Raw genomic sequence first — 20177 nt, forward strand, 5'->3', positions numbered from 1 at the left:
TTAAAAAATAGAAAATTTGGGACTGTTGATTATAATGTTGATTCCTCTCCCCCTGTGCTTTGTTTTAGGACCCTTCCCACAACCAAAAAAAAAAAAAAAAAAAAGTAACAATATAAAATTAATGACCAAAACCAAAAGCAAGAGTAGTAAGAGGTAATACTAATTGTAAGCTCTGAACTGATTAAGAAAACACTGGTTATTATAACTAGGGAAGATCTACTGTAAATGTCTCATGGAACATCCTATAAAGTAGTTAGAACATTTAACATGTTCTCTATGACATGCAAAATCTGGGAAAATATAACTTTGTGTCTTGAAACATTTTCTGATGGTGAGTTCTGCAGGCACATCACATAATATTGTAAAGACCACTTTCTTTTTAATATTTCTATGTTTTTAATTGAGGGCAGATTTGGAATGGTATCCAAGGGACAGAAACAGGCTGGATTCTTGCACAAGTGTGGATCCAGCAAAATAATGATGTACCAGCCCCATCCTGCAGGAGTATGTTTTGAACATTGTGCTCATGCCCAGTGCCTTGCTGACACTCACTACAGACACCTGAAGCTGCTTGGTGGTGTTTCTCATTCCAGAGTTGTTTGCTGCCTCCTGATTCCTGATGCTTTCTAGTTAAAAATAAAATAATGAAGTAACTTAGATGTGTTTATATAATATCAGCACATAGTAAGTCCTAACAAACAAAATCAACCAAAAATAAAAAATGTGCTCCAAAACCAATATTTAGGCCAAGTTTACCCTTCATCAAAGTTCAGCAAAACAATGGCTTAGTTTCTGGGTTTTTTAAGTTTAAAAATGTTGCTATATGAATACATCTGGGTTATTGAATTTTTATTTTGTAATTTGAGATGGGAGACCAGGACAGATAAGTAGAAAGAAGATTATTTTACATATCAGTTTTGTTTTGAGACCACAGTTTTCCCTTATTTTCACCCAGGGAGAAATATACAAGTGCTTTATTCCCATTTAATGAGGGTAAAGGGGGTAATATGTTCCTCTGAAACTGAATTTGTAAAGCAAAAGGTTATTTGTTATCAACATCTGTTGTATCAACAGAGGCAGAAGATAGGCTGTCTTGGTGACACATATCAAAAATGTGACTCTAGAGCTAAGCGTCTCTGAGAATTCTTTAAAAATCCCCCAAAAATCTCAAAGAATAAAAACAAAAGGCCAAATAAATCAAATATAGATCCTCTTCTAATTTGAAAAGGGCCATGCAGGAACTCTCCCTTATGCTGAAGCCAAGTTCAGCATATATTTTATTACTAAATTCTGCTTATATAATATAACAAGATTATGAGGGGAACTCACAGAGAATTTGCCCATGAGACTATTGCAAAGAAGTGCAAAGGCAGAGCTGCTTCCAAAAGGCACTGAGTGATGATGTAAAGTCGCAATTTGTGCCCACCAACCAGGTACCAAACTGCAGTTCTCATGAGCCAGATAGAGAAGCAACCAGCATGCACATATAGACCAAAAAGCAGGAAAATAAAAATCTCTGCAAGTGTGTAAGACCACAGAGCAACTTCCAGATGCAACACAATTCTGAATTGCATCAGTGGGTGAAATGTTTCTGTCATTACTTCTTAGTTGATTAGCTGGAAAAATCAAGCCTCTGAAGCTTGAAAACTCCAGAAGAGCCATCTTTTATTCAATCTGGGCTTCCTGCAGAAAAACCTCAGATTTTCTGTACAGAGAAAGAGCTCACCGTTTGCAGTGAGCTCACCGTTTGCAGTTCAAGGTTGAAGACCCTAGTTAAAAACGTATTCTGGGTGTGCTCAGAATGTAGATGTATTACACAAAAAATAAACATCAGGTTTTAGTACATCCCCTGGTCTCAGCTTTTCAGTGCCAAAGACAGCCTATGAGAAGCCTGCAGATATTCCCATGGATTGAGGCACTGCAGAGTAATCGGCATAATTCAAAATCAAATGTGGCCAATGTTAGTATGGTTTGGAGAGCACACTGCTTTAAATTCAAATGAATCCAGTGTATTACCATACTAAAGACTCTTAAGGGATGTTTATTCATCTTGCACTTACCTTTAAGTGTAGCTATGAAGTTTGATATTAAGGAAGATATGCAGAAGCATTTTATTATCATTTTCAGTTCTAATGTCTAAGTTGTCTGATTCCATTTGGTCAAAAATCCATTGGCGAGATGGTGAGTGCACAAGCCACATAAAATCAATGCAAAGACCATTGCTGATGGTCCATTTCACATTCCCTGTTCAACTAAAACTCTAGAAGCTTTAATAGTTCCATAGGCATGGAGACATTAGTGTGATGATCTGAAGGTTAATGACGTCTGTGGCAACGTGAAGCCCAAGGTCAGTTAACACATTGACTGCACAGCCTGTCTGAGAAGTTTGGTAGATGTGGATGTAGGCTGCTAACTTGAACTGAACTCTCTAATTATCCCAGATCCAGCAATTCCAAGCGAGCTGTGAGGTGTTTATATGAGGCACATTATCTCGAGTGATTACACTGTAGCTACAGCCATCAGTTTATCACAGTCTGGTAGATAAATACTCCATGGTCTATTTTGAAAACAGACCAATATACATTTTGCAGGACTCTTCACGATGCTAATGTGTTCTTTTCACCTTGCTAACTGAGAGCTAAGAGGGAAAAACTGGTATTTAAAATTTTAAATTTATCTTTGAGATGAAATATACCTAAGACAAAATATCTCTAAACTTCTAGTGTTGCATAGCAGTTTCATTTTATCTGATCTTAATTTGCAGATTTTTAAAAATATCTTTTGCATTTAATATGTTGGCTTTTAAAATCATGGACTTGGCAATGTTAGGTTAATGGTTGGACTTGATGATCTTAAAAGCCTTTTCCAACCGAAACAATTCTGTGACCCTATATAATTATTTTATCAATGCTCTGGGTTCTCCATATCTTAAGTATGAATGGTGTAGACCAAGAAATTTGGCAAAACAGAACCAGCTAATCTCTAAACAAAGACGAGACCTAAGAATTTCCTGCAAGGATGCTGTTTGGTTTTAGCAAACTCTCTTCTACTCACACCTGTTGCATGTGGTACATTCATACTGTCACTGTAGACACAGATGCATGTTGAAGATTTTTCTGCACTATACAGTGCAGAAAGCAATAAAGGACATGTGAGCTGGAAAATTGGGAAATATTGATGATATGGGCAAAATTTGATTGTTTGTGATTTTTTAGCCTAGATAAGAGACTGGAATTTTTATCTGACTATAATTTTTCTTTTTTTGCTCTTCACTAGGCTGACAGTTGTTATCCCTTTGAAAATATTTATCTCTGAGAAAGCACTGCAGTTCAATATTACAAGTATGGAGACTCCTTTTTTTTCTTTTAAAAGAAAAAACTTACCAGTTTCAGTTACTTCATAGTCCTTAATATGATGTCTCCAAAAGTCAGGAACAGCTGTTGCTAGTATTTTTTAGTGTATGGTCTTGTCAATAGACAGGCTGCACCCATTCCTACAATTCTTTCAGTTTATTCATTGAACAATGCTGACTGTAATCATAAAAAAAATATTAGGTACTATTTACTGAGAGGGGCAGCCACTTGCTTCCAGCACTGCCACCAAGGCTCTCACAATTGCTTTCATTCCTCCAAGGAGCTTCATACAAAGAGCACCACAGGGAATTATTGATTACATGAACTCTGCTAGGAACAAAGGCTAAAACCAATACTAAATACCAGAGATCCAAAGAAGCTCTTGGAAATGTAAGCTGGCACTTTGTAGTTCTGCAGTACCAGTAGATGCTGCCCCTTACTCTTCTCCTTCCAGACCTTACCATGCTGCAGGACTTTATGTCCCTCATGAGATGTGTTTGCATGTGGCAAAAGGGCAGAATTACTTTTCCCTCAATGAAAGATATGTCAAAAAAGTATTCAGAGACAGAACTGCAGCAAAATGGTAACAGCAGCCAGATTTGCCAATTTCTTTACAGATAGAAATTCACAGTTTACTCTTACGAGATATTACACATTATTATAATTTTTACTTCTTTTATGGATTTTACGGAAGAAAAAATAAACCCCACAGAATTTATAAACATTTCTTTTTCTAAATAATTGATAATAAATCAACAGCAAATAGAACTTTACTACAGAGAACTGAACAGTCACCTGCATGACAGAACTATTCATCAGGAACACAAAATATGCTGTGCTGGTTCAGATAAGTAGGCATCGAATTGGGCCTTTTTTACTCTGATAAACAAAACCAAACCTAGATATCTGCAAACTATGCTATTCCAGTTTGCAGCAAGGTGTCATTTAATTTCCTCAAAGGCTTTGTAGAGTCTAGATCTTAAGACATCTTTTGAGTTTCATGTATAAGATACAACTGCTCCAAAAATCTCACAATGGATATAACCAAAGTAATTATGCTTTCATCTGAAATCCCACACAGAAGCCTCAGAAAGCAAGCTTTGTCTTGGAATTTGGCATATATAATAAATCTACTCCTGCTACCAACAGATACCTACGCTGTCCCATGTTCTTTCTTTCCATTCTTTCCCATTGATGGCTAGTGCCATTCAAGTTTGAAAATGCCATTCCCTAACAAGTTACAATAAAAGCAGTGGAACACAGGCTTAAGGAAAAAGTAAATAGTGACTGGCAGTAAACCAGAGAGATTGTCCAAGAAATTGAAAGGATATGGAAGAGAAGTGAATCTTATTTTTTTTCCCTAACAGCATATGTCACTGCCATTTTAAATCAAGGACTTATTTATACTTGCCTTTTTATACTAACTGTCCCAGCTGCCCACCACATGGAGATCTAGTTCCCACTAAAGTTTTCCTCACTGCATATATTTCAGTATAGATCTTCAAAGGCATTAAAGCAGCAAATTCCGGAAGAGGCTGGTGACAGAAAGGAGAACCCAAGGCCTCCTTGTTCATGTGGGCCAAGAAGAAACGTAAATGCTCATTGCTAGGAGACAAAAAGTGGATGGGATAGCAAGAACCAGGTTTGAGGAAGAAACCAACTCTCTCTGCTCTCTCTGAGGATAACTTTTTTTTTTAATGGAGTAAAATGTGTATCAAACGTAGAATTTATGATCGCGTTTTCTTAATCTCTGCAAAATCAGGAAGAGATTACATAGCTCAGAGTATGAGATCACAGATGCTTTCAGCACCTCCTTATACTACATAGGGAGAAATCAAGACAGTTCTCCACCTTCTTCTGTACTCCTCCAAAGTCAGCCTGTCTTTGGGTTAGTCCATGGCTCAGCTACTTTGATTCCATGCTGGCATAATGTATTTAGGGAAAAAACCACAACTGTCCTATTCATGGATCAGAATGTCTTCAAACATCATTTAACTGTTATCTAAACCAGATTTCAATCACACAGGAAATTAATCTGGAAAGAAAAGTGCGTGTGATAGGCTAATCTAAACACTGGTGTAACTAGTTTAAACTGTGGTTAAATAGAGATATGCTCTTTTGGAAACTGTCTTTTTGCTCCTGGAACAGTTCTGCATGCATAGAAAGATACAGAATCTGGCTTTTCAAATAGCCCTATACATATTAAAAAGAAAAAACAAATCTGCAAGAAAAAGTGTCAGAGGCACATATCTTCATAGTCACGTGAATTAGAACTTTAGGAAAACAGTTTTTAGAGTATTACAGGTATCTCAACCTAACAAAAAAAAAATCTGTCTTCCAGATTTTGCTGGACCCATGCGCTATTTTTACTTTTTTTTTTGACCCCATCTCACACAGAGAATGCAAGTTAGGATAAGTTACTGTGTATAAGGTTTAAAAAAAGTAAAGCTGGGTCCTAATTTGGGAGTAAGAGAGCAATGATTTTATTAACTATATTTCTCTGTGGCTGACAGAACTGAAAAGATGGAAAATAAGGCAGAAAACCTGGGCCACACAGATTCCTCACAGCAGTACACAGACACAGTGTCTCATTTGAGAGGGTTTTGATTTGTAGTGAACACATGATAATTCATTTAGCATGTCTACATTAATTTGATAAGAGAAAAAAAGTAGGAACAGGAACAGAAAAGTTAAGAAATGCAGCCAGTGTTTTTCTCTAGAGTAACAGGAAGAGCTGTGCTTTAAATGGGCATAACAATACAGTTTTAAAACTTTATCTTCTGCCCATATCTGAAAATTTTTGGAGAAATTGAAGGGTGTGGTCTCAAAACCTTGCCAATTAGGAGGATTTGTCACATTACATATGTGCAATAACTTTGATCTATGAGGAAAGTCTGAAAATGGCTCACACAGAAAGGCACTTTTTAGATACTGTTTCATTCCCAAGGGATGTGAAGCCAGAATTAGCAGTTTTCTTATGTGAAAGGTGACCTTGCTCCAACAGAAACAGCAAGAATAGAACTGATATACATGTAAAATAGCCCTTGTTTAATTCTTTATTTTTACAAATATTATGTATCTTCTTCATCTCATCAAAGGTTAAAATCTTATGGAAGACGGGCTCCTAATGGCTGACTGAGTGGCAGCATAATTTATAGCCTATCAGAGATTTTTCCCAGACATTAAGAAATCTTGAGTAGGGTGGAGGTTTCTGATCCCTGTCCATGTGTGAAAATCAAGCAATTTTTTCCTTCATTCAAAGTTTGTCCCTCCTGAATGCTTATGAGCAGCAAATGACTTCAGTGACAGTTACCTATTTGCTCACCACCTTCCTGAAGCTCTTCCAAAGCTTCCAGTGACAAATTAACTTATCCCCATTCAGACTGGCTAGGAGGTGACAGAGAGGATGACAGAATCTTTGTTTTTGAAGGAAAGCAATTTACTGGGGAAACATCACACAAAATAAAAACAGGAGTTCACTGTTACATGGCATGCAAAAGTGACTAGGATACTGATTTATATTTCACCTGCACAAAAAAAAAAGTCACAAGCACTAATGGCAGTATCCCTTAATGGGCAGGTCGCTAAACGTGATCACATTTTGGCAATGCATTGTTCAGGCAGATCCATCTGCAAGTAATATTTCAACTTGTCCTCTAGGGACTTGAGCTTTTTACAAACATGTGATTTTATTTTGTTGTCATAACAAAAATTTCTATGGAGATACTGATTACATGGAAAGTAGAGTAAATTTTCCTAGAAATTAGCTAGAAAATGAAGAATGAATTCCCACAGAGACAAAGGACAAGCACAATTTTGCCTCAACACTTTTTATTGTTCCTTATCAGTGTGAATGCTTCAGGTAACACCTTCCACAATGGAACACAATGCTATGTGTGTTTCTTTGCATATGTGATAACTAATCAATCTGCATCCAAAAGATATTATAACATTGCTATGTGGAGGACAGCATTAAAAGAGATGGAGAACAGCATCTGGCAAGCAATCAATATGTCCAATATAAAACAAGAACTGATTTGTGTTTCCAAACCCTGTTGGTTACTACATAAGAGTGTGTATTTTGGTCCAAATTTTAAAAAGTTTCTAAATACCCCCTGATTAAGAGGTTTGAGTTATGTTCTACTGTTTTACAGTTTCAGTCTTTGTAACTGGAAATAGTTGATTTAAAAAAAAAACATACATTTAGAATGACCAGTCCTGACTGCAGACATTTGGAAGGACCCTGAGTGCAGTACTGTTACTGAAGATTTTTTCTAGTGGCCTTTGAAGACCGTTACACTAGAATTCACTTTTCAGCTATTAAAATGGAATAATGAAATCATAGTGACATTAAACAGCTGTACTTTTGTGCAATTTTTGTGCTACAGCAACCTTATTCCTTGTATTACATATCAGCTTGCCCTAAGTCATGCTTTGAACAGACCACACATCTATAGTTGATTTTATAGAATTTTTTTCTTTGCAATGCTGATCTATTTTATATCTTTAGCCTCCTCTAAAATCATACTGAAGCTTAGACCACATCCACTCCAGCCTACCTGTTACAGCCCTCTGTGCAGGGCTACTCCTAGCAGCAGATACAGGCATCTGCTCCTGTGAGTAAGAGAGTGCTGTGCTCGCCGTCAGACAGCGGTGTTCTCAAGTCCTTGCTACCAAGATCCCATCTGAGCTGGCAGTGTCCAACAGTCTACCCATGCTTCCTATCTAGCCACTATCAGAAACTGCAGATTAAAGTCTCCTGTGCTATTTTGAGATTAACAGTATCATATAAATGTTCTGCTTCCTTGGTCTAGTAAGTTGGTGAGAGACGCATATAAGCCCATTCAGTCACTGTCAGCTGGAAAAACATGCTTTTCCAAGAGATGTGTTTGCACTTATACAAAGATTGATTTGCCTTGGGATTTTTCTGATGAAAAATAGATACAGTGGACTATCCCGACCACCCCACTTTTTATACTTCTGCACAGAGGTGAGAAACCAAATAATGCACAGCTTTTCCCAGTGCAATACTGTTGCTGCTGCTTCTCAGCTCCCTGTAAATGGGGCAGAAAAATCCTGGGTTCATGTCCCTCCCACTGGCACAAAGTTCAGAAATCATGTGCTTCTCCTCTCTGACCCAATCCTCACTTACAACTGAGTTTAATATTCTGGGTCAGGAAACTGTCAAAAATACATAGTTGCACTCAAAAAAAAAAATCTTGTTGAAAATTTAAGTTCCTTTAGACACTTTCAGAGTGAAAAACTAAATAGAATTTTAAAACAAAAAAAAAAAGATGAAAAAAAATTCATATCTCTGATTATGTTAAATTTTAAAAGTTTTTGATTACAAAAATAAAAAATTAAAATATGTGCTATTACATTGAACCATACATTTCAAGAAAAAAGATGTTTTCATTCATGTTAGGTTTATACAATATTACTATATTTGAAAAAAAAAATACTGCTTTTATATCTAAAACTTTGAATACAAAGTCCAACCTTTTTAAGTCAGTAAGTAATAACAGACCAAGAACACTTGCCTGCTTTTCTGTATTTCCATTATAATTTGCTTATTCAAGCCTCATTAAATGGAACAACAGAATTCCACAGTTTTTAAACTTTTAGTTATGAGAGCAAAGGTAAAAAAAACCAAACCCAAGTACATGTATACATATATAGGTAAAGAAAGGAATCCCTTTTGATTAATTTTCAGAGAACTTTCTACATCTGATATATAAAAAAGATATTTCCCTACATTTTGGGATCTTTATACCATAAACTGAACTAGAAAATCAAAGATGTATTACTTATTTATGCGAAAAGTGTCCTAAATGAAAAAGGACTAAGAAGAAAACAACCAAGAATAGTTTGTGTTTTTCTCAAATACCTGATTCCTGATCCTCTAGTTCCCTGCACTGAAATAATGGAAGCTCCTAACTACGTCATGGAGATACATTCAGTTCGTATAAAATTCTTTAAAGCAATGATTTAGAGGGATTTTTAGCCAGAGAAAGTAGCTTTGACATCTAATCACTAAGGTAGAAAAATCTGGACTCCCTGGAAGCAGGGGCTCAAATTCTGGCTGGCTCATCTCATCCTTTCATCTTTCAAAGGTAGATTAAATTCCATGTAGCTTAGCATATAGGGGTCCTCCACAGGACTTTAAAAAGATGAAGTCCTATCTCCTCTAAGTGTTGTTAAATATAATATCTTTTCTCTTTTTTTTTCCCCCCTTAGAAATAAATCCTAGAACTTGAAATCATTTTTCTAAATACATTTCTCTTTTACAGATGGCTCCCTGCCTTCTTGTCTTGAGGGTCTGAAGCTTTATTTCCTTGATTCTTTATTTTAGTGTAACAAACCCTCTTCTACAGAATTGTTCTATGCCACAGGCAGCACTAGTGGAATCAGGGCCCAAAGGAATACAAGCATTTCTTCCCAGTTCAAGATGTGCTCTTTTAATTTCTTTTAATTGCAAAAAGCTAATCAGACACACTGAAAACACTGAAATAAAATTTAAAACTCTCTTTAAAGAGAGGAAGAAACCTCAGCAAATATCCCAATAACTATTGACTGTCTCCTACAAATCCCATGGGGTACTGAGAAACAATCTGAGGAAATTAATGACAGTGGCTACTACAGTTTGAGCTGAAATTTTTAGAGCTAAAACTGTTGATACATATACAAGCATCAGTGATTGTACGTGTGTGCACTAGGGACCTAATTTAAGCATTTAATGACAACTAATGCATTACACAACCTTATATATTTTGGTAGATACTTGGTACAGTTTGTCCCAAAGGCTTCTTCAGAAATTACAAAGGACTGAAAAATTCCTAATAGAACCCGTGATAATGCAAAATATCTTGACAAGAGAGAAAGTGGGATCTGTGGATTCACAGTCCTTAGGTTTTTGATTTCCAAATTAAACAAAAAGAGTAATAAGAAAATTAATTTGTCTGTACTTTAAGTCTTTCTTAATGCTGACTGGGGTTTAGGCATATAATCCAAAGAGTCCCCAAAAAGCAAGATGCCTAAAGAAAATGGATAATAATGATTGGACAATCTTGGCTGCTCTTTGGGGAAAAAGGAATCCTAGGAGTGGATGCATGGGAGGAGAGTAGAAATGCAGTTCATCAAAGAGGCACTGGGTTGCACAAATAAGACCAGAAACTTAAGAGTCTATATCCTTTCCCCAAGAAGCCGCAGGCAGTACTTTGGTATACAATGCAACCTATTTTCTGTTGAGAGAGAAATAAAATATAGTATATTACAGCCAATCTTGGTGTTACCACATGAAAAAAAGAAGACTGACATGAAACACCTGTTGTTTCTTTCCTCAGGGTCCTTTCAGTACATGTAACTCTTATTAACCATGCAATGTCTGCTAATATTTCAGAAGGGAAGAAGATACACTTTTAAAATTATTCAGAGCAACACAGCCTGAAGATCTGGATCAGTACTTTTGAAGACACACATTATTACAAATGTCACCAACAAATTTTGTGTCAAAACATTGCTTCTCAAGCTTTGTTTTACAAGTTGCTCGAGCTGGTAAATGCCAGCCAAAGAGCAGCCCAGTACATGTTTGTCAGCCCTCTCAAGCCTCCAGCTGTTCAAATCCCTTTGCACAATCCCACCAGGGCTGCAGGAACCTTAGATTAAGCGCCAGTGCCTGAAGTGCACCTTAAAATCAGGAACAAGGCTGAGAAGTTCTCCCTTGCAAGCTGTGTTGCCTGCAGCTCTGTAACCCAGAGATTGCATAGGGAGTGGTCCACAATTACACAGAAGACTCTGAGACCCTGGTCTTCAGAAAAATGATGTAGAAGTCACAGAGCAGTGGAAAAATCCCAGAACCACAGAAGTGTTAGGGCTGGAAGGGACCTTCGGAGATCATCTAGTCCCATACCACTGCCGTGGCAGGGTCATCCAGAGGGGGTTACACAGGAATGCATCCAGGTTGCGGTTCAATGTCTCCACAGAGGGAGAATCCACGACTTCCCTGGGAGGTCGAGTGCTCTGCCACCCTCAGCGTAAAAAAAGCTCTGAGGCAAATGCTAAAAAGTGAGCACAAAGAAAAACTGAAACAAATCTTGAAAATGCTTTGACAGACTGCCATTTATAAATAGAAGCAGAGGGCATTTGGGTTACCAAGTCCGAGTTCTTGTTACCTTGCTGCAGAAAGCCCTGCTCTCCAGTGAACAAATTCTCTCTTGATCTTTCCCAAGTGCTGCAAAACCTTGTCTTGGGCATAGTCTAGGCCACTGTGTGACACTGCAAATTTGTTGTGCTGTTCTTGAAAATACTTTTAACTTCACTTTAGGTGAATCAAATAAGATAAGCACCAAAGCAACAACAACAATTCTTTCAATTAATTAAATTAATCATTTAATTGATTAATTCTGAGAAAGGTTTCAGATTGATGAATCATCACGAATCAACTTTTTTACACCTAGAATGCAATCATTCCTAAGTTCTGCTCCTTAGTGTCAGTCTGTCAACATGGTCAACCTGTCAATATAAATTAATGTAAGGCATGGAATATCCACAACTAAAAAAAATGTAGAGGCACTCTGTTAATTTCTTCTTTTCTATCAATCACTAGGGTAAGTTTTACAAAGCCCTCCAACAAAGTAGTTACAGTGAATGTGAGTCTAAGTCTTCTCTCATGCACAGTGTACCAGCGCATGTCTAAGTCAGCACTTGCTTAATTTGTTCTCAAACAATGAGCTTCAGTCATAGTTACCTACTCAAAACCCTCACTAAACAGGTATTTTAAAACATTTTGAACATTGAGGAATCTTTTTGGGGTTTTTTTTTTGTTTGTTTTGTTTTTGTTTTTTTGTTTGTTTGTTTGGGGTTTTTTTTGTTTGGTTTTTTCCTATGCAAACAATTTTATTAATTTAGATTTAAATCAATACAGGAATAGATGTTGAGAGTCACTATACCTTAGGGTATGATCATTTCTGCAAGAGGGTCCCAACGAAATTCAGGCATTTTTTCAGAAGATATGCACTGGCATGAAAGCATAAGCTTTGTAATTCCCCCAGCACCAGGCAAATCAGCAGCGACCATCTGGCTAGAGCCGACTGTGAACCTCCCAACACAAGCGATGCACTGTGCCCAAGAACAGAGTATAAATCTCAGTTTTATAATGACGTCTACAATGGAAAAAAGCTTGAAAAACCCCAGGGAAACAGTACAGATGCAGCTTCTTTGTCTGGACCTTTTCCTTTCTTCCTGCATTCTGTGCTTCAAAGCAACATTGATTACTAACTGCAGCTGGACTGACACCTCCAATATGATATCTGCTAATATTTATATTTTGATAGCAGCCACCAACACATCACACGCAATGCATTCCCCACAAAACTTGTAGGATGAATAAGAAAACAACAGAGAGATGGTAGCAGCTATGCAAAATGTAGTACATTTTACATTACATCTTTACACATTTAGGTAACTTAACGCACCCTGAAGTATATCTGACTTTAATACTGCAATATTTCATTTTCAGTTGCTCACCACAGTGTTCAAAATGATAAAAAAAAGAGTATGATTTGAGGGGATATTTAAAGACAGTGCTGTAAAATCATGAGACACAATATGACAGGCACAGGTATGAGATGAGAGCAGTCATTCAGAAAAATGTAACTATAAAAACAGGCCAGACATGTGTTCTCCTAGGTACAGGAGACTGATATATTTTGTTATAAAAATTGTATTAAATTATATACATATTTATATAAATACTTTGTTATAAAAGTTTTGGATATTTTGGAATTAAAATATTTTCCTTTTCACATTAACTGTCCATTTGAAAGTTGACTTTACTTTAAATTACAGTGGAACAACAGATCCAGTGGACTTGCAACTTTGTTCGCCTATGACTCATATTCTGAATAAAGCATGTCAATCTACTGCCTTGCTGTCATTCAGAGTATGGCTGGGTGGCTGGGTGGCAGTGCATATGAAGACAGAGTGCATGATTAAGTGCACAACTAGTCAAGTGGACAAATTTGCAAATTCAAAACAAACCCTCACTTCAAAGTTCCTCATTAAAGGCATTCCTGTTACCTCACTGCTTCGGCTATGCACCTCTATGACAACAATAAAAACATTTCAGTGAAATCCTAAGGTTATATCACTATGATAACGACTGTAAATTCCTCCCTAAGTCCTTGCACATGAAGGTTTACAAGGAGAACTTGACACAGATCAAGGAGAACCTTGTGCAGCATGGGTCTGGAGAGGAGCAGGCAATACAAGGGGAACACAGCTGCAATGAGAGCTGAGAAAAGGGACAAAGGGACTGCTGCCTTCCCACCCCATGTTTCCAGTGTTTGCTGTCAACCTAAATTTCTCCAAGGACTCTTGTTTCTTTGTTATCAGCCCTTAAAGTAGGACATGAGCCATCTTAGCCTGCCAAGTTTATTGGAGATTCAAACATACATCTACCTACAGAAATATGGACCCCATTGCACGAAAGTCTCTGACTTTTAATAAGGAACCAGCTTTTTATTCTGCCTACCACAAACCATCCCAACCAGAGAGCTAAACTAAATATGTGGTGATATATGCATCTTAAATGCATCTTAAACTTATTAAAATAATAAAAATATACATTTATTAAAATATAAAATATAAAATATAAAATTATTATCTATTAACCTTAAAGTTGGTCAAAATGGATAGGAGACAAGAAAGGGAAAAAAATAATTATGGTGAAGTTTAACTGCCTAATGAAAATTATTTTTTAATATCTTTCATAGAATCATAGAATAAAGTGTTGGAAGGGACCGTTGCTGAGAGTCTCATCCAATCTGGTCTTGACTACTTCTAGGGATGTGGCATGCACATCTTCACTGGGCAATATGCTCCAGTGTTTCACTACCCTCATTGTAAAAAAGATTCTTCCTTCTATGTAGTCTGAATCTCCCCACTTTCAGTTTAAAACCATTAACCCTTGTCCTATCACAAGGCCCTGATAAAAAGTCTATCCCCATCTTTCTTGTAGGTCCCTTATAAGTCATGAAAGGCTGCAATAATGTCTCCCTGGAGTTTTCTCCAGGAACAAACCAAACTCTCTCAGCCTTTCCACACAGTAAAGGTGCTACAGCCCTCTGATTATTTTCAGGTTCATGTCTTCCCTGTACTGAGGTCTGCAGAGCTGGACACACCACTCCAGGTGGGGTCTCACCAGAGTGGAGGTGAGAGCAAAATCCCCTCCCTTGCCCTGCTGGCCACGCTGCTTTGGATGCAGCCCAGGATATGGTTGGCTCTCTAGGATGCAAGAGGGCCACATCCAGCTTTCCATCCACCAGTATGCCCAATTTTGGAGAAAGTTAAAAACAATACAGAAAAACTCCTACTTGCCACAGTACAGTAATGTTGGTATTTCATTAGAGTTCACTGCCTCTATTGTTTAACCACCTGGCAACCATTTACAGTAGGAACAAAAGCTAGTTTTGAAATGCAAACAAATAATATTGGAGGGAAAAAATCCTGTAAAGCAGAAAGGAAAAACTAATATTTCCTTAGTGTATACAATGAAACTATAACCTTATTTAAATGTTAATGAAAAAGCTTAGAAATTTTACTGAAGATTTTTTTTCTTTAGATTTTTGTGACTAAGTTTCTTTACTTTTTTCATAAAACTTCAAGGTTCTGCATCAATAGAAAACATGTCTAAGCTTTGACATCTTGCACTACTTTTTTCCCTCAAGGTTTACCTAGTCTACTTGGAACTCTCAGGTCAACAAAGTTTTTATTCAATCCAGCATTAGTTTTGATTACGATTGCTTTTTGAAAGCACTTAAAAAGAAAAAGCAAACATTTTATAAATTAGGGAAAAATATGTGCATGGCCTCTTTCTTTTTAATATATTTCAATAGTGTTAATATCTAGCTGCAAACAATTATTTCCCATGTAAAAATAGTTTTAATAACTTGAAATTAAGTTATATGAAACAAAAAGCGCATTTTAGACTTAAATATGGATTAATTTGAAGTTAATGGCTGTTTTAAAGTTGACTCTAAAGTGGAAATAAGTGTTGTGTATAGGATTGGCCTGCTTTTATTATACAACCTATTTCAGCTCCTGTAAGCTTATATGTGCTTAGACTATCTCTACAGAAACCCATATTGCAAAGCCGTCAATATTAGAGGAGCTCAGCAGTACAGATTTACTGCCCTCCTTGCTCTTAGGAATGATAGCTTGATTAAGTTCAGCCTGTAAAGTGTTGTCACGGGGTGAAAAAAGAAGGTAGAATAAATCACTCTTACAATTAGATAGTCCACTAAGGTTTTTCAATAGTTTCCTAGTCATCCTCTCCTAGAAGACATATTATCTTCATATCATATCAGGCTCCCTTGCCTCTAAGTTATCTTTACAGAGTAGGGAGACTAATGGATTCTGTTGCTTGTGATGAGGTCCCTGCTCAACAGTTACCCCTGCAAGCACCCTGGAAAGAGCAAGCAGCATATTTTGGATAAGCAGATTTTAAAATATTCCTACAGAAGAAAGCTTCACCCCCCACCATTGTTTTGATACAGAACTTCAGGCTGAGTTGAGAGACTCGGTTCGAGTACGAGTTTGACAAAGTTGAACATGCGTGACGCAGCGATGGTGATCTTCTGTCACAGCCTGATGCTCAGAGCGTTAGTCACTCGTAATAAAGCACTGAGAAAGGAAGGAAGGAAGGCAGGCAAATAGAACTGTAGTGATCTACTGAACACAAGGGCTTGGAACACAAGATGGGAAAGAATTACTCCTGTTGCAATGAAAACACTTTTAATTATATATATTCCATGAAAAATAAACTATTAGAGCGAGAATAAAATACTTCCAATTAATGGAAGTAATGTAATGTTCAAACTTAAATGAAGTATTTTTCTCTTGAGGGTTTTGTTGTACTATTTTATTTAGCTTAATGTAATTTAAATTATAAACAGAATGGTTTTGTAAGCCCCCAGAGAAATGAACTTTATTTATAATGTATTTCCTTTGAAGTGATTATGGAAATCATGCTCTTCCTGAAGTCTGTATTTCACATACCACCTACAGCTGCAAACTAGTCAGTCCTCACAAGTTAAACATGATCTGTCTGGTAAAGTGCACTACAAGAAAACCTGAGATTTTTTTAAATGCCAGAGGAAATAAAAATTTGTAATTCTGCAAACTAATAGTCTTCCTTTCAAAAAAAGTTATTGAAAGATCTTTGTCGATAAACATTATGTTTTTTCAGAGGGAATGGAACTCAGCCATAATCACTTCACTTGAGTTTTTAATGCACATAATGAAAAAATAATTGTTTATACTATACCCTAGAGAGAGTTTCAGCTGGGAAAATTTATATTCTGTATAAATATTTCCATCTTTAATTTAAATCAAAAATCCTTAAAAATTTAATTCAAGTATAAACAGCAGATTTTCTTTCAGGAGGCAAATTACAAATGCCTAATTTGTATCACCTTTTTTCTTCCAAGTAATTAAAATTATCTACTTACAAATAAATAAGCAGCTATGAATGAATAAGTGGAACCGCAATCTATGTGCTCTCCTCACCATCAATAGCTACTGTATCGGGTTGGTTAAATAACTAGAGACAAAGAGGAAATAGTTTCTAGAAAATTAATTTTGGCCATTAATCATCTTTATAAAGCATAATAGTACCTTACCCTCATGGATAACCATTAGCTTAACATGCCAGCACAGACATACAAGAGTCTAAGCTGTGATGTTTCTGCTGAAATAACGTCACACCATGTCACTTCAAAGGGAACAGGCAAGTAAGCACTGTAATACTTGGCTGACTCTGCAACTGCTTATAGCATGATCTCATGGCAGCCACAATCACAGATTACATATGCTTTGAAATGACCCTTCCTTTTGTTAAACCTGCTTTTCTGCTCTAACCTACTACCAAAGCCAATAAATAAATATAGAAATAAATTAAAATACAAGTTTTTATTAGTCTTGGATTAAGAGCTTGAATAATTTTTCAAGGGATAATATATAGGAGCAAATGTTTCTTTGTAACTATAAAACTCTGGCATTACATTTCTGATTGAGTTGGTAGATTTTATCAACATCACAAAGTTTCAGGTAGACATTTCAATCCATTAAAATATTTACATCAAATTTATGACTATATGAACAAATATTAATTCATTTTTACAAATTGGTTTTTTTAAAAATAATCTTTCTCCATATACTACTGTACAAACCTTTTAAGAAAAGACATTACCTCTGGCCATTCTTAGATAAGACATTATCCAGTTCACCCTTGAAAGTGACACCAATTATGTTAGAAATTGCACTTGACTTTAGAGATTCAAGATGTACCACAACCTTTGCAAACACCTATACTTTGCTAAAAGCTACTCAAGCACAAGTATTCCTTGCATTACATGACAAATGCACATCATAGTGACCATTATCCTTGCATTTGAGGTGAGATTTTAAGATTCTGGCAGCCCAGTCTAGCTAATGTACCTGTGCTAAGCAAGATAATGCTGTTCCTCTTGATGAATATAACACGTTCACAACAACTGACAAATTTTGTTTAGTGTTCTGCACATTTGCGGGTTATAAAGAACATTTTTTATTATTTCTTTAGAGATATAATCCCTTAAGAGGTAGCATGACAGTGTAGTGTAAACCTAAAGTAAACCATTGATTTATTTGCATGAATGGCTTTGTTGCCATTAATTTATTATCAAGAAAAAAACCTAAACAACAGATATTAATCTCTGGCTTTTCTGAAAATGGATTATATGGATTGGTGCTTTAACCCTTCATTTTTTGCTTACTGTTTCCCCATGGTCACATCGGAGTCTAAGTGACAAATATTGCGTGTCTATACAGGTCGAGAGATGTGGACACTAACAAAATGTACAGAAGTTAAGTATATAAATTTAGGTATTTTCTTTATTATTTTCCTTTCACACTAAAACTGAGCGCAGTTCCAGTTCTTTTCGGGTATCCTGAAATTCAACATCAATTATAAAATTTTCTGCAAAGGAATAGTTGTGCCACAAAAAAGACATTCTCCCATTCAGCTCAGACTCGATACCCTCTCCAGCATAATAAATGTCTTTTGGGATTGCTTTCCTACCCATCCATTAGGGACCTAGGCTGGAGAGCTGGCCAGAGTAACGACACGTACTCCGATACAATTTGAGCGTCGTTCTCCCTTTATTGTTTACCTACACAAGCTCATATCTACTTTGCAAAGATTCACGCCCAGTCCCTCTAGACAGCCTCTAATCAGTGGGGGAGATGACCAGTGTATTGCTTTGCCAAGGACTTTCAGGGCTGTCTGCAGCCAGGTATTATCCTGGCTTGCCTGCAGCCAGGTGCTTTCCAGGCTTGCCTGCAGCCAGGGGCCTGTTCAGGGGATTTTCCTCAGCAACCCTGGGTTGTCCAGTCTTTCCAGGGGTATCACACGCCCTTGTTCCACAAGGAATCCCTCTACACCCATCAGTTACAACTGGGAAAGACTTTGGATACTCACAACAGAAATGAATCTCTTCTCAGAAATGAATCTCTTCTCCATTCTGGAGATGGCAACCCATTTATGAATTATGATAACTTAAATTTAATTTTAACCACCAAACCATAAAATATATGTTTTCAGTATTTATGAATAGAAAAACTGCCATCTTAGGGGAAGAAAAAAAAAAAGAAAATAACATAAGAATCCCAAACCACAACCTTTCACTTTTTGCAAAATATATGAAAACCATCTAATCAAATCTGGAATATAGTCAACACAACATGAAAGTCAGCTCTGTGTGTAATAGCGTGTAATATACCTTGTCATAATTTCAGGATACAAAAGCAGGGATAAGCATTGTTCCAGGATTCATCTGAGACACCTGCTGTTAAAACTGAAGCCATAAAAAATTCAGCCAGTACACTCTGAAAATGCTTTACTGAGATGACTTACTTAGAAACCTTCTCCAGACAGAACTGAATGACTGAAATCTCAAGATGCTCCAGAAACAATCACAATAAACTGTCAGTGTCACAGTCCCAAAAGAGAATGTGAGGAGAGCTGTTTGTTATGTGCAGAGACTGTGCCAGCATGTGTAAATACAGGCCATGTAAACCACTGCTACACATCCAAGTTTACAGTTCATTTCCACAAAATTAGAAATGCAAACCAAGGTGGAGCTTTTACAGTGTTAGGAATATAAAAGAAACACCAATTATAATGTAGACATAAACTCTGCAGCTTACCTATTCATGTGAATTATTTTAAGTGCCACTGCAACTGAGACATAAAACAGCATAGCATACAAGGGAGAAAGCAGTCAAGAGACAATAAATGCTGGCAATTTAATCAGAACAATTTAGTCCTTTGCCTAGGTCTGCTAGCTCAGTGGGAGGTGACTTGTTGAAATTAAATGCAGCTAGCATATCAAAACAAAAAGGAAAAATACACTTTTCAAGAAACTGAATCTAAATTGTTGGATTCACACCTCTTTCATAGCAAAACTGAATTATTCTGCGGGGAAATCCTGGAGATAGAATATTGGCTACATTTTATATTTTGTCTGAAACTTGAAGATTTGTGCAGAAGCTCAAGATGATCAACACAAATAGCTTGAAGGCATCTTTCTTCTGAATACTAATACCATGATACTCCTCTACTCTTCTTATAGACAACGACAGAGGTTCATGCATGTAAACCTGTTCAGCCTATCTCTTTCCTGGCTAGCTGTTATTCTGCTAGCTGTGTGGCTGTAACAACAAGAAGCTCAAGGTTTACTAGCAGCTTCAGAATTTATTCAATTTCTCTGCTGGGTTTTGTGCCTA

The 20177-nt window shown here is 36.7% G+C and overlaps 1 protein-coding gene across 2 annotated transcripts in view; it reads right to left on the reverse strand.

Moving 5' to 3' along the window:
• Positions 1-20177, reverse strand: part of CHRM3 (cholinergic receptor muscarinic 3) — a 264893-nt gene that overhangs the window by 102878 nt on the left and 141838 nt on the right. The window lies entirely within an intron of this gene.

This window comes from Corvus kubaryi, unplaced genomic scaffold (genome assembly GCF_017639235.1).
Source record: "Corvus kubaryi isolate FWS band 111438036 unplaced genomic scaffold, C.kubaryi_AGA036_p1.0 split1-73, whole genome shotgun sequence".
Taxonomy (NCBI): Eukaryota; Metazoa; Chordata; class Aves; order Passeriformes; family Corvidae; genus Corvus; species Corvus kubaryi.